Below are 15219 nucleotides of genomic sequence, written 5' to 3' on the forward strand. Positions count from 1 at the left end.
GTCATCTGGAAAAACTTACGAGCAAAGAAAAATACAAAATGTTAGGAAATATTATAAAAAAACAAAATAGAACATGATTACAACTATTGAATTCATATTTTAGTGTAAACCAAAGACAAAAACTGTAAAGTATCCGGACACCCAAACCCCCCCCCCATCCTACCAGAATTGCAAATTGTGAGAAAATTCAGAGCAAAAGATGATGTTTTTATTTGCTGAAGACCATCCATCTTATCATCTTCATACGACACCATCATATCTTATAGCCTTAGGCCTAATCACTACTATTACCAGCTGTCGCTTCAACAGTCAGCACACCATTATATTAATGGTCAAGTCCATCCCTGAAAAATGTTGATTTGAATAAATAGAGAAAAATCTAACAAGCATAACACTAAAAACCTCATCAAAATCGGATGTAAAATAAGAAAGTTATGACATTTTAAAGTTTCGCACATTTTTCTCAAAACAGTTATATGCACAACTCAGTGATATGCAAATGCGAGAGTACATGATGTCCATCACTCATAATTTCTTTTGTTTTTTATTGTTTGAATTATTATATAATATTGACTGGCCTTGAGGGGAACATCAAATATATTGCCAGCAAAAGAATCATATTGGCCCGAGTCTTTAGACGAGGGCAATATGGGTCTTTTAAGGGCAATATATTTGATGTTCCCCGAAAGAATAGCCAGTCAATATTTTGATTATCATCCAAATCAGATATCTAGAGCAAAAATCATGATACTGGGGATATTTCTTTTTAAAATAGTTATATTGTGTCTTGTTAATATAAGGGTCTAGGCTCTGCACTTTACCATTATGACGTACTTGCAAGCGCTTGGATCCAGTGATGTCTTTATTATGACGTATATTGTTGGCGCGCAGATCCTATGAAGCGTATCTCTTTATACGCATCCTCAAATGCCCGGATGTGAGACCAGGGAAAATACAAAGGTATATTTTGCGTCGTCTCTGCATGCAAAGTAAATATGCGCATTGAGACCGAGGAAAATACAAATAATATACCTATCCCTTCCCGATATTTATGAATCTAGGGCAATACGGTTTTGTAAATGACCAGCTCAGATGTCTGATACGGGTGATAATATACAATATTACATAGGTCATGTAGATTCGAATCAGTGATAGGTCAATACGCCATCACGTGACCATGGCTGCGAGGACCGCATTTGTTATATTCTAGGTTTTGACGTCACCTCAGGGAATATACCGCGTTGTATTTTCAATTGCGGCGTTATATCCACTAAGGTGACGTCACTCGCTGCATACAAGTTGCGCAACAAGGTAGTTGATGTACGCGCTAGTGTTAACGCGTCGATTGCATGAATAACGCGCTTAATGTATTAAAAAAAAACTATTATGACGTAGATGGATCAGAGCAGTAGCAAGAATTTCGGATTTGAGCCAGATGATGAATACAATTTCTGATGGCGAATCCACATATACTATATAATATAACAGATATTGCCTGGTCTATCGTTTTAATAAATAACATTTCAACTCCCCTCCGAAGCTATATTTTTCCCTCGGGATAATATTTTCCCTCAGCGCTGCGCGCTTCGGGCAAAATATATTCCCTTGGGAAAAATATAACTCCGTCGGGGAGAGGAAATGTTATATTCAAACTCTAGGTAGGCAATATCTGTATATTATTTCAATATTTATACAGAATCTACAATAATGTAAAACTTGACTGAACTACATAATGTTAAACAATGTTAATTCCACAAGTTCAGGGAGGAATAAAGCTCGATTTCAAATGACATGGGTGAGAAAATCAAAATATTTCATACTTCAGATAATAAAATACAAAAGAAATAGTGAGTGTGTGATGTTATCAGTCCCCTCATTTGCATACTGGCCAGGATGTGCATACCGTAAGGGCACTAGTATTCAACCCGGCATAATTCAAAGATTTTGACATATTCCCCAAAATACTTAGAAATATGGAATCTATCTTAATTTCATACCTTTGTTATTTCCAGGGTAACTTTTGTCGGTATGTTCTTTTTCAATCTGTCGACTGTATGCGCGGAGGATCGAATTATGCGGCGATGGCCTTTTGCACTGAATGGCACTAGTATTCAACCTAGTGGAGATAGATAGCAAATCTCAAAAGGGTTTAGATTGCTAAATTGGATCTATACTAGATCTATGTGAGTCTCTGGCTTCGATTAATTTCCTGTTTGGTCTCATCTCAAATGGTCTAGGCCTAGTCCATATTCGGATGAGACAAGGGCAGATTGAGAAACAGGGCCATCTTTCATCGCTAGGTTGAATACTAGTGCCGACGGATTGAATACTAGTGCCAAAAACGGTTGCACTTCGTAATTCCGAAGGTTCTTTATTCCGAAGGTTCGTAATTCCGAAACACGTAAATTGCCTATACCTCGATGTTCGTTAATCCGAAAACGAAAAAGGGTTCGTTAATCCGAACATTTGTGGCGTAATTCCGACGGTTCGTTATTCCGAAGGTTCGATAATCCGAAAACAAAATAAGGTTCGTTGTTCCGAAGGTTCGTTAATCCGAAAACGAAATAAGGTTCGTTGTTCCGAAGGTTCGTTGATCCGAAAACGAAATAAGGTTCGTTGTTCCGAAGGTTCGTTGATCCGAAAACGAAATAAGGTTCGTTGTTCCGAAGGTTCGTTGATCCGAAAACGAAATAAGGTTCGTTAATCCGAAAACAAAATAAGGTTCGTTAATCCGAAAACGAAATAAGGTTCGTTAATCCGAAAACAAAATAAGGTTCGTTAATCCGAAAAATGAAAACCGTGAAAGCAGAGGCAAGGGGAGGGGGGCGGGGGCACTGTTGCCGTTCAATTATTATGAGGATGGGAAGGCAAGGGCGGCTGAACGAATTTTCGTTGGGGGGTAAAGCCAAAAATGAAACTCATACGTCAAAATGGGCACTTTGGTGATATTTTCACCTTAAGATTATCATCTGCTTGAAGTTTTTGTGTTTGATAGTGATTAAGTAGAGAAAAACTTTTTTGAAGTGACTTCTTATTATGGCAAAATGTATAATTAGGCTTTATTTTTCGGGAGAGAGTATAATGAGCGAGCGGCTTGGTAAAACAAATTCAAAGGTGAAGTTGTAAAACGTTTTTGTGGTCAATTATTCTTAAAATGGCATTATTGCGAGGTGTTGCGAGCGTGAATCACAAGCTAAAACTTTAGGGTATTTAAATAAAAAATTAAAATAAGTTTTATAAAACTCGAGCAGATTTCTGCTGTCATTAAAAAGATGTGCATCTAACAAAAGAATTAACACGAGTGCAAAACGCGAGCTTAAACATACTGACCAGAAAAGGAACCTGTTAAAGAAAGCATTTAGTGACCTCTTTAGGATGCATATTTCACCAATCAAATGAGAGTGCGAAGCGCAAGCTGAAAATGTGCAATATTCCAGCCTGAAAACTTAACTTAACTTGTATACTTTAAAAAGAGTATTTCATTTCGAAAAACATAAAAAACGGCATATTTATTTTTGAAAAAGGAATTTTCCCATTTTGGAAAATATTCATTTCCCTGTTTTTTATTTAATTTTGGGGTGCAAGTGCCCCCTGCCTCCCTCCCGGCAGATCCAACTTTCGTCAAAAAGGGGGGAGGCAATATTTTTTTCAGTCCTATTTTCCTCGATCGGCAGCTTAAAGTTGTTTTTTTTGTGTGTTTGTTTCTTTGAAAGGGTAGTCCTAACAGTCAATTAGCTTTATACTTATAAAATAAAGTAAATATGTAATAACATGATAAACCCTTTTTAAATAATGCGAGCGCGAGCTATATATTTTTTTTGATGGGCAATATGTTTGTGATCTTCAAAACGAGATGCCTATGTAACTAAATTTAGATAATAACTGCAAGAAGCGCGAACAGAAATTTTAAATATATAAGCTCTGACCTGATCTAAAGGGGACATTTTAAGAACTTTTTGCAGTTTGCCATGAAGACGATGCGTTTTTCAAACAATGGCGGCGGAACGTATTTTCTTTTTTTCGGGGGGGGGGACGCAAAGCAAAAAAAGGGCCAATAGGGGCAATTTGGTGCAAGCGGATATTTTCACCATGAGATTATCATCTGTGTAAAGAGGTTGTGTGTTTTGTAGTAATTAAATTGAGCACAATTTTTTAAGTGATCACTAGAGTTATATATTTACGTTTCATTTCTGCGAGCGTAGCTAGCAAGCGGTTTGGGGGGAAAAAATCCAATCTGAATATGTAAAATTCGCCTTTTTGGTCAAGTACTGTTAAAAGGGCATCCTTGTGAGATGTTGCGAGCGAATCACGTGCTCAAACTTTTGGAAATTTCATGCAGGTCTAGAATGATAATTGATAAAGATATTATTTACCCAGGGAAGCCACTTCAGTTCTGAAAACTGTTCTCCCAGCTATTATTATTATTTTTTTTACAAGAATGCTTAGAATGTCCAGTTTTCAGGTTTGGAAAATCGGAAAAGTTTGGCTCACGTTTCTCGCTCGCATCAAGTATTGTTTATTGAGGAACTCATTCTATTCCTGGTTACAAATAAAAAAAAAGTATAAAATGTCCAGTTTTCAGGTTGGAATATCACAAATTTTAAGCTTGCGGTTCGCGCTCTCATTATTTAGTTCGTGAGATATATACTCTATTCATGAGTCACTAAATGCAGTCCTTAAAAGATTACTTTCTGAAGCCTGTTGCATAAACTTTTTACCTTAGAAAACTGGTAAAAACTGAAAACTAAGGTTAGTCTGATTTCCGCCATTGACTTTAGCACAGGGCAAAAACTCCTGTAAAAACAATTTATGCAACGGGCCCCAGGTCAGTATACAGCTCGCCCTCGCATTAATTCTTTAGAAAGATACACATCTTTCTTACGATTACAAAAAAATGCTCCGAATGCTCAATTCACGTCTTGAAATGTCTACTAGTTTGAGCTTGCGATTCGCGCTTTCAACATCTCACAAGGATCATTATTAGTATTCTTTTATTACCAGCAGAAGCTGTTATTAAAAATGACATCCCCTCCAATACAAATCCTATTATCTAGAGGTTACTCGCACGCGACCAACACACTTGATCCCTGCATCTTTAAACCATTTGCTTAGGCAGCAATTGCTCAGATAAAATCGAAATCGGCCTATGCTTGATCTGGGGGGCGTTTCATCAATATTTTCATCCGACAAGTTGTCAGATCTGACATCTTTCCTTGATTCTGATTGGCTGAGAGGCACTGTTCCTATGGTAACTGTCGGATAAAGTGGTACTTGTCGGATAAAACGTCCGACAAGTCCTTTCATGAAACGCTCCCCAGGGCGCCTATATTTTTAATGATATACATGCTTTTGGCCACAACACACGCATGTATCATCGATCGTTATTACTATCATTGCATAATATCGTGTAATCTTGTAACGACAACATCGTTTTTGTTACCAAAATGAATTATTCTCATTTTCGGAAATACGAACCTTATTTAATTTTCGGATTAACGAACCTTATTTCGTTTTCGGATTGACGAACCTTATTTCGTTTTCGGATTAACGAACCTTATTTCGTTTTCGGATTAACGAACCTTATTTCGTTTTCGGATTGACGAACCTTATTTCGTTTTCGGATTAACGAACCTTATTTCGTTTTCGGATTAACGAACCTTATTTCGTTTTCGGATTAACGAACCTTCGGAATTACGAACCTTATTTCGTTTTCGGATTGACGAACCTTCGGAATTACGAACCTCATTTCTTTTTCGGATTAACGAACCTTCGGAATTACGAACCTTATTTCGTTTTCGGATTAACGAACCTTCGGAATTACGAACCTTATTTCGTTTTCGGATTGACGAACCTTCGGATTGACGAACCTTCGGAAATACGAACCTTCGGAATTACGAACCTTCGGAATTACGAATGTATGCGCAAAAGGTTTCGCCGTATAATTCGATCGCCCGCGCACACAGTCGACTGGTTGAAGAAAAAATAACGGAAAAAGAATAACCAGCAATTGCTCTTTGAAATAAGATGGGTCTGAAATTCAGGTAAATTCTATATTTCTTTATATTTGAGGAATCTCTCAAAACGGGTTGTATACTAGTGCCCTGTTGTGTGAAATTAAGCGAAACTTTAAAATGTCTTAACTTTTTTTATTTTACATCCGATTTTGATGAAATTTTCGGTGTTATGTTTGTTGGATTTTTCTCCTTTTATTCAAATCAACTTTTTGTCGGGGTGGACTTGTCCTTTAATCATCATCACCATTATCATCGGCCTACACATCCCCCTCACCATCCACCACCAATACACCACCATTATCATCATCATCACTATCCGCATCACTCCATAATCAGCTCTAATATTACATCTAACTTAGATCAACTTACAACTTTCCCATCTTCCAAGTTATCTCCGCAGCCCGCTGAAACTGGATTCATATTCTAAGACTGTAGCAGCGTGTTTCACATTAAAAAATTCTTCAAATCTTGTTCTCTAGATTTGTTTTATGAGTGCGTTTTGCTCTATTTTCATGAAATTAAAATGCCTCAATCAGGTGCGTGTGCGCGTGCGTGCGCGGGCAGGTTATGACGCGCACCGGGTGCTCCAATTCCAAAAATAAAAAAAAATGCGCAAGAAGTGACGCCTTACGCGCTTTTGTTCTACAGCGCGAGCTATAAGGGGGCCGGGGGTGAGAAGAAGAAAAATAAACAATAAAAAAAGAACCCAATAAAAAATGAACACGCAGCAAAATAATAAAGAAAAAGGAGGAGAATAATAATACGAAGATAATGAATAGCATAAAGAAGAAAATAATGGGGACAAAGAAGAAAATAACAGAAACAAGGAAGAAAAATAAGAACAAAAGAACAAGATCAAGAAGAAAAAATAATGAAGGAGGAGGAGAAGGAGAAGAAGAAAAAAAGAAAAAGAAAGAAGAAAATGAAGAAGATGAAAGAGGAGGTATTTGAGGAGGTAGAGGATCCAAGAAGATGGAAATAGGAAGGAAAATGTGAAGTGAAAGGAAATTGAAAATTAGTTCCCTGATTTATGATAAACGATTGATCAAAATGTAAACTCGCATTTCTAAAATTAAATATTTTTTTCAGGGCTATAATTTTGTTCCATTATGATGTTCTAAGCAAAATTATTGAGCGATGTTCTGCGATTTTCTCATTTATAGGAGTGTTTTGGCACTGTCATTTTCAAGACTTCAAACACAATAAAAAATCGAAATTGCCCAAAATTTCTTCATGAAAACTGTCATTTATCATTAGGTTGTTTTAATTCAGCAAATGATGTTACTTTTCCGTTATATTGTATTAGTATGTTTTGACCGTTGGTTTTGACTATCCCTTTCCTCCCGCCATATTCTTTCAGATACGCTCTCTCCTTCCATTTGACATGACTAAGAATACTGCCTAAATGTCAAAATAAGCACGGAATTCATTTTCGTCTCATTCTCTGTTGCATTTTTATCAATGAAAATTAGTAATGATAATAATAATGATGACAATAGTAATAATAATAATAAACAATGAATAATAATAATAATAGGCATTATATTGCGCCAATTCTCTAGAAATAATATATTCCGAGGCTCATTATTATTATTATTACTATACCAGATTTAGCTCAAGCAGCCTTCCAGTATTCATGGTGCTCAGTGCATTTCAAGGAATTAATCCTACTGGGTACCCATTCACCTAACGTGGGTAAATATCTTGCTAAAGAAAAACATGCCATGGCTGGGATTCGAACCTACGTCCCTCTGATTGAGAGACGAAAGTCGTAACCACTAGACAATGACGCCCCAACCTTGTTAGGCCGCCCCTGGTTATATTTCAAGGATGTTTCATTCAAAGTTGATTTGGTAAACAATGGATGTAATAACAAGCCTTTTCTAGAGATTTTAATCATCATAATTATGGCAACTCCCCCCCCCAAGAATTTAAGCATTTAAAAAACTTTCCCCGTAGTCCAGTGTAACAACCGTACAAGAAAGTGAAACTTCGCATCAAGTTTTTACTAATCAATACCACAGTAAGTGTATCAATCACGCTCTGTATATTACAAAGCTACAGTGTAGTACAAAATATGAAAGACCCATTCGGTGTTCTAGGGCCTCTTTCTTCTTACAATAAGTTACAAACACAGTGGCGGATCCAGGTGGGGGCACATCTGACCAGTATACCTCAAATATTCTTTCAGTGGAAAATGCGTGGACACGCAAGTGATGACCAGTCCCCCCCCCCTTGGTTGTCCCATTTTTTTCTTCTGGAACATATAAGCGCCCTCCCCATTTTGGAAAATGGATCGCCCAGTATTCATGTGTAACTCACATTGCGATTGATCTATAAATTGTTGAGTAAAGACACAATTTTAGATCAATCGGAATGTGAGTTAGATTTTGAATCTATCACAACACCCGTAAGACGGTGTATAGTTATTCATTGAAGTCAATCATATCTCTCCCAGGAAGTATACTTTTTGCTGTTTGTAGGTTAACAATTCATGTAAATAACACAATGAAATATATACTATTCCATAAAGAAAGAAACTGACGAAGCTATTATGGCTGGATAAATATAAATGCTGTATATTTCATGTAATAGTTTTATACTCACATCACATCACTCTACTGGCAAGACAGTATAAAAATATAACATGCTGAAATATATTTCAGAAACAATAATATGCATCACTCCTAACTACAGTGCTTCCGATCTATAACCACAGTAAATAAATTGATAATAAAACTTACAAACTTTGTTACAAATTTGGCATTGTTCACTGAATCCATATGCCCCCCTTTCAAAACTACTGAATTTGATCAAAACATATTTTTGATTATAGTAAAAAAAAAAACCCATATATAATTCTAAAATCTGTTCCTTTTCCAAGTACTGATAGCATTGTTTGATGTTTCATACGAGTCAATAATATAAAATTCTTGGAAAATATACAAATATGCTGTATATCATTTTTAAACATGGCACTGCATTTACATTTTTCAAAAGAACATGGAAATAAAATTATTTTGATACACCAGAATAGAATAGGCCTGTATGATATTCTGACAAACTAAGAAAACACATTCACACATCCTACTTGACTAACAATGAATGACGCACACTGGAAAACTAAAACACTCTGTCATGTGTGAATAAACTACTAAACACACTGTAATCAAGATATAAATAGTGATTATAATATGTACATACTTGCATTCAATTTTAATATACTCAGACCTGTTCAACATCTCGTGTACATTCTGAAGCTGACATGCAAGGGATACATGTACATTGAAATACAAGTACACTATACTTTAAAAGATAATGAAGACCATTGGGAAGGTGTAAATAAATATTAGTAGGCATACAAAATATATTTTTTTAAGTTCCATTAATACCATTAAAAAAAAGAGATATATTGAAATTCATAGAAGCCTGTCCAAAGCTTTGGTAATGGTACAACTATTATGGTATTCAAGTATTAGTTATCACATTCCAATCTAAATTATAGTGAGCATTTTCATAAACTTTTTGTGAAAATTCAAAGTTTCCCATTCATTAGCTTTAGAGGCTATACATTAATGTTTCATCAAAGGGGGTGGGGGGCACCAATCTTATAACATGATATAAATAAAACTATGTAAGATTGTGTCCCGAAAACTTTATCCCAGTCCATGCTTTAGAAACTGTTTTTATACATAACACAACCAACAAAGTATATTTTTACAGAAAATTTCACACACAAGTATCTCATTTACACCTAATATTTGACACATTAGTCTTTTTTTTTCGTTTTTGTTGATCTTGAACTCAGCTTTGAAAATTACATGAATGATCTTGAGATTTCTCCAAAATGTATGTCAGGCTCAAATCATACAGCAATCATCAAATTGACAAAAACCCAAACAAGATGGCTGGATTTGTTTGAGGTGCCTTAGTCCAGGATAGAAGAGGCATAACCTTGTTTTTTTATATATACAAAATTTTTTGATGGTTTCTTGTCAATTCAAGGGTGCTGATTACGAATCTGAATGATGCCACTCGTGTAACCTTGAGCATTTTCCGCAAATTGGAAAAATCCAATATGGCCGCCAAAATATGCAAATTACTCATGAAATTCATAAAATTGTCCGCACATTGGCTGTGAAATGCACGAAATTGTGTGGCAGGAGTGAAATACAATCTTAAAAAATAATTTTTGACAAAAAATATTTTCCTGATATTCAAAATGGCCGCCATAGGCCATTTTATACACTATCATGTACAATGTGAATAGGGAAAACTAATTTTCACAAAAAATGAGCACTAAACTGCAAAAAATCGCGATGTATGAACGAAGTAATATATGCAAATCACCATTACTAACGAGATATAGCATATGTTATGTCATATATGGGAAAATTGCAGTATTTTGATATCTAAAATAGCCGCCACTGGCCCAAACAGTATTGCGTACAATGGCAATGGGGGCCAAAAAATTCTCAAGAGTGATCACTAAAATGCTTATTATGAAGATTAAACAGTTGGAATACTGACTATAAACATAATTATTAACGGAATATATTACTAATATGCCATGTATGTGGTGAATGTTGTATTCTGATATTCAAAATGGCTGCCAAAGGCCCTAAAAGTATTATACAGAAATGAGAAATGGGAGAAAATAAATCACAAGAGTGAGCGCTAAATTGCATATATATGTGATAAATTAATTGGATACTATCTAAAAAATTATTTTTTTACGAAATATATCATTCAGGTTTTAAGTTTGTGTTAAATATTGTATTTCGACTTTCAAAATGGCCGCCATCGACATTAACCGTATTATGTACAATGCAAAGTGGGAAACCAATATTCACAGGAGTGAGCACCATAAATGCACGTAAGTGATCTATGAGTAAAATATTGTCTAAAAGCATAATTTCTATTAAGATATATCATTTATTCTGCCAGTTAGGTGATAAATACGGTTATTTTTAAGTTAAAATGGCCGCTACAGTCCCTTACGGTATTATACACAATATGAATGGAAACAAATCATTTGAACAGAATTTGGCTTTGCTTGGTCAAATGGTGATGTATGAGTGGAACGTTGTCTGAAAACATTATTTATAACAAAATATATCATATCTTATGTAATTTAGGTGATAAATACTGTATTTCAACATTCAAAATGGCTGCCATATGCCCTTTTTGTGAACATGATTTGTCTCCACCCAAAATGTATATTATACGATAAGTGCCTATGGTGGCCATTTTCAACTTAAAAATGCAGCATTTATCACCTTAATTACACAACATTATGATATATCTAGTTAGAAACCATGGTTTTAGACAATTATTCACCTTTACATCACAATTCACAATTATATGCAATATTTAGAGTCAAGCAAAGCCAAATTCTGTCAAAATTATATGTCCCATGTTACAATGTACACAATACTTTTAGGACCTATGGCAGCCATTTTGGATTTCAAAGTACACCATTTATTACCTCCACCATGTCCACGACCCATATGTGATGTATTTAGTTAGAAATAATGTTTAAGACAATATCTTTACCCATACATCACGGTTATATGCATTTTATGATTCTCACTCTTGTGAAAATTAGTTTCCCTGTTCGCATGTTACATTATTTAGTTAGGGCTTGTAGAGGTTATTTTGAATGTCAAAATACAGTATTTATCACTTATATGAAAGAAGAAATGCGATGATTAAAAAAAATGTTTTCAAACAACGTTTTACTCATACAACAGGATTATGATGTCATAGTCAAGAAAATCCAAATTCGTACAAAATTATTTGTCCCAATTCACATTGTAGATAATACTGTTAGGGCCTATAGGGGCCATTTTGAATTTCATAATACAGTATTTATCTCATGCATGACAAAAGAAATGATATGTCTTGCTATAAAACATGTTGTCAGACAATATTTTACTCATAGATCACAATTACATGCATTTTATGTTTCTTACTCGTGTGAAAATTAGTTTCTCTATTCGCATTGTACATGATGAAGATAGGGGCTATGGCGGCCATTTTGAATTTCAAAATACAGCATTTACCACATAAATGGCATATTTACAACTATGTTTTTAGTCAGTATTCCACTCGTTTATCTTAATAATATGCATTCTAATGCTCAATCTTCTCATTTTTTGGCCCCGGCCATTGCCATTGTACATAATACTCTTTGGGCCAGCGGCGGCTATTTTAGATATCGAAATACAGCAATGTTCCCATATTTGACATAATAAGTAATATATCTCATTAGTAATGATGATTTGCATATATTACTTCGTTCATACATCGCGATTTTTGCAATTTAGTGCTCATTTTGTGAAAATTAGTTTTCCCTATTCATATTGTACATGATAGTGTATACAATGGCCTATGGCGGCCATTTTGAATATCAGGAAGATAAATATTTTGTCAAAAATTATTTTTTAAGATTGTATTTCACTCCTGCCACACAATTTCGTGCATTTCACAGCCAATGTGCGGACAATTTTATGAATTTCATGAGTAATTTGCATATTTTGGCGGCCATATTGGATTTTTCCAATTTGCGGAAAATGCTCAAGGTTACACGAGTGGCATCATTCAGATTCGTAATCAGCACCCTCGAATTGACAAGAAACCATCAAAAAATATTGTATATATAAAAAAACAAGGTTTGGTCAATTTCCTATGGGGCCTATCCTGGACTACATGAGCCTAATTACATCAGGAGGGCTCAAGATATTCGTTCGACCCAACCCATTCGATTTTTTTTCAATTTGATGTTGCTGATTGACAAAACTGTATGAATATGATTCAAAATCTAACACTGATTCTAGAAATGGTAACTACTGAACTTCCTTCGCCCAAATTGGGAAGATAAAAAAGTGACTTGGAACTATTTTTTTGACTGGCGGACTAATTAGGGCTATTTTACTGTTTGAGTCGATGAATTTGCTCCATTCATAGTTATCTTCATAAATGGCAATTTATTTTTAAAATGAGCTGGCTACGCTACCCTTTCCTGGTCAGATATGGAATGCCAGATATATATCCTATCCAATGGTAGTAAACATTTCACCCTCTAATTTCACATTCATTTTTTATGAATTTTTCAAAAGTGCCATTTTAACACACAAGTCTATGGGGAATGTTTTACGCGCGTGACACCTTGACAACACTCCAATGGACATGTACATTCTTGATTCTTCTCACACTTGCATGTAATGTCTAGTACTAGTACTCCTTACATGTAATTATTCATAAGGAAGAAAACTTATTTTCAATTGTTTCAAAAGTATCATGGGTACATATATTTTATGTTATTTTTGTTAATGTTATTATTTTTAGTTCGCTTATTTTTTTTAGTTCGCAATGACTGCTGCATTTTGTAAAATAATACCCCCCAAATCTATAGATTGTATTTCCATAGAGTTGAAGATTTGTTCCAGTGAGAAGATCACCTTAGTAAATTCAGTTTTTTCAGACATCTTATCCATTTTATAACCAAAGCTCTATTGCCAGCACTGGTTACCCCTGGATTTTTCTTTCCTTCTACTCTTGCAATTCACATTAATCTTTAATTCACAATCTACAATGCATTCATGTGTCCCATTGGATATTCTGCCCTCACTTTGCAAGTAATGCTTTTAAAGAAATGTTATATTATATGTTCTTATTGCTAGTGAACAATAGAGAATACAGCTCTGGTTACTAATAGTACACTGTAACTTGGACGGACAGGAGACAATAGATTGTAAAATGAGCGAAGGTTTCAATTTACAAAATGATAAAAGCATATTTCAGGTGATCGAACACAAGAGCTCCCCTTTTTAAAGAATGTCTAAGATACATACATTGTACAACAAATTCTCTGAAATACATGTACATGTAGCTACTGTACAAAATCTAAACAACTTGTTACAGCAAGTATAAGTAATAATGATTTAAATCAGGAATAATTTATAAATGTCATAGTTACATGTAACTACCATACATGTAGATGATCACACATACATGTGCATAAAATTAAAGTGCAAAATATCTCTCAGAATACATGTAAATGGACAATATTGTCAATAAAATACACATACTGTGACTGTTATTTCATCCATTCTTTCCACTTTTGTAGTAAGGAGAGTAATTTAACATTAAAATGACAAACAAAATCTCAATTATCATTTTTTTTACATCTACATTAAAATGATAAGAATGGCAAATTCTCTCATTCATTCTGTTTAAAGGTCATATCCATGACCTTTCAGAATACAAAAATATTATAAGCTCCAGGCATAGGCATTAAAGCGCTTGGAGACATTCAAGACACCGGAAGTCTTTCCCAATCACCTTCTTTTGATTTGTAGGAAGCTTCTTACTTGAGCAGGTGTATCAAACCACTGATTGTTTACACTGGTTGATATAGCAACCAGGAATAGTGCTTTGGGTGGTTGGTTAAAATGAAAATGGACAGAGTAGGAAAGGAAGCACTTTGTGGGGGATGTTTGCATGTTTTCAATCAAAAGTAATCAGTGTAGCATAGCAACTGATTGGCAAGTTAATGATGAGCTCATATACAATCCAATAACCACATTAACAATATAGCAAACAGCCTTTTATTAATCTAAACTGGCCTTTTATCTCAAACACACTCTAATGTATATCCATTTAAAGTAGGCCTTCTCACCTTAATAGGTGATCTACATATTTGTTACTTGTTACTTGTCGCAATAATCCCAAAACGCAGCTCCTTGGAAGCTATACTGGGATGTCGATAATGTCATGTGCCAATGGAGGTGACAAGGTGCAGGATTTGGGTTGGCTCACATATATACAATAAAAATGAGCATGCAGGGGTGCGAGTAAAAACATGCATTGGTCCATTTATAGCATGTGGGACCCAACAGGAGGCTGCATCATGCTGATGATAGGTAGTGCAGCCTCTCTGAACGTAGTTGGGTTTCCATGGAGAATGACATGTCCTGGTAATCTGTTCCATATCCGTACTGTCCTAGGGAACATTGCATATTTGTATGTGTCTATTATAGCTTTGGGTATGGCATATTTAGCTATATGTAACTGATCTTATCTGTCAACATAGTATTTCATGCAATTGCTTATCAAATTCTTACTGAAATTTATACTTGTGTGTTAAGAACAAAACAAATCATCTTGCATTGTGATTGCTCATGCTTCATGAGACATGCAT

Source organism: Lytechinus variegatus, chromosome 7 (genome assembly GCF_018143015.1).
Source record: "Lytechinus variegatus isolate NC3 chromosome 7, Lvar_3.0, whole genome shotgun sequence".
Lineage (NCBI taxonomy): Eukaryota > Metazoa > Echinodermata > Echinoidea > Temnopleuroida > Toxopneustidae > Lytechinus > Lytechinus variegatus.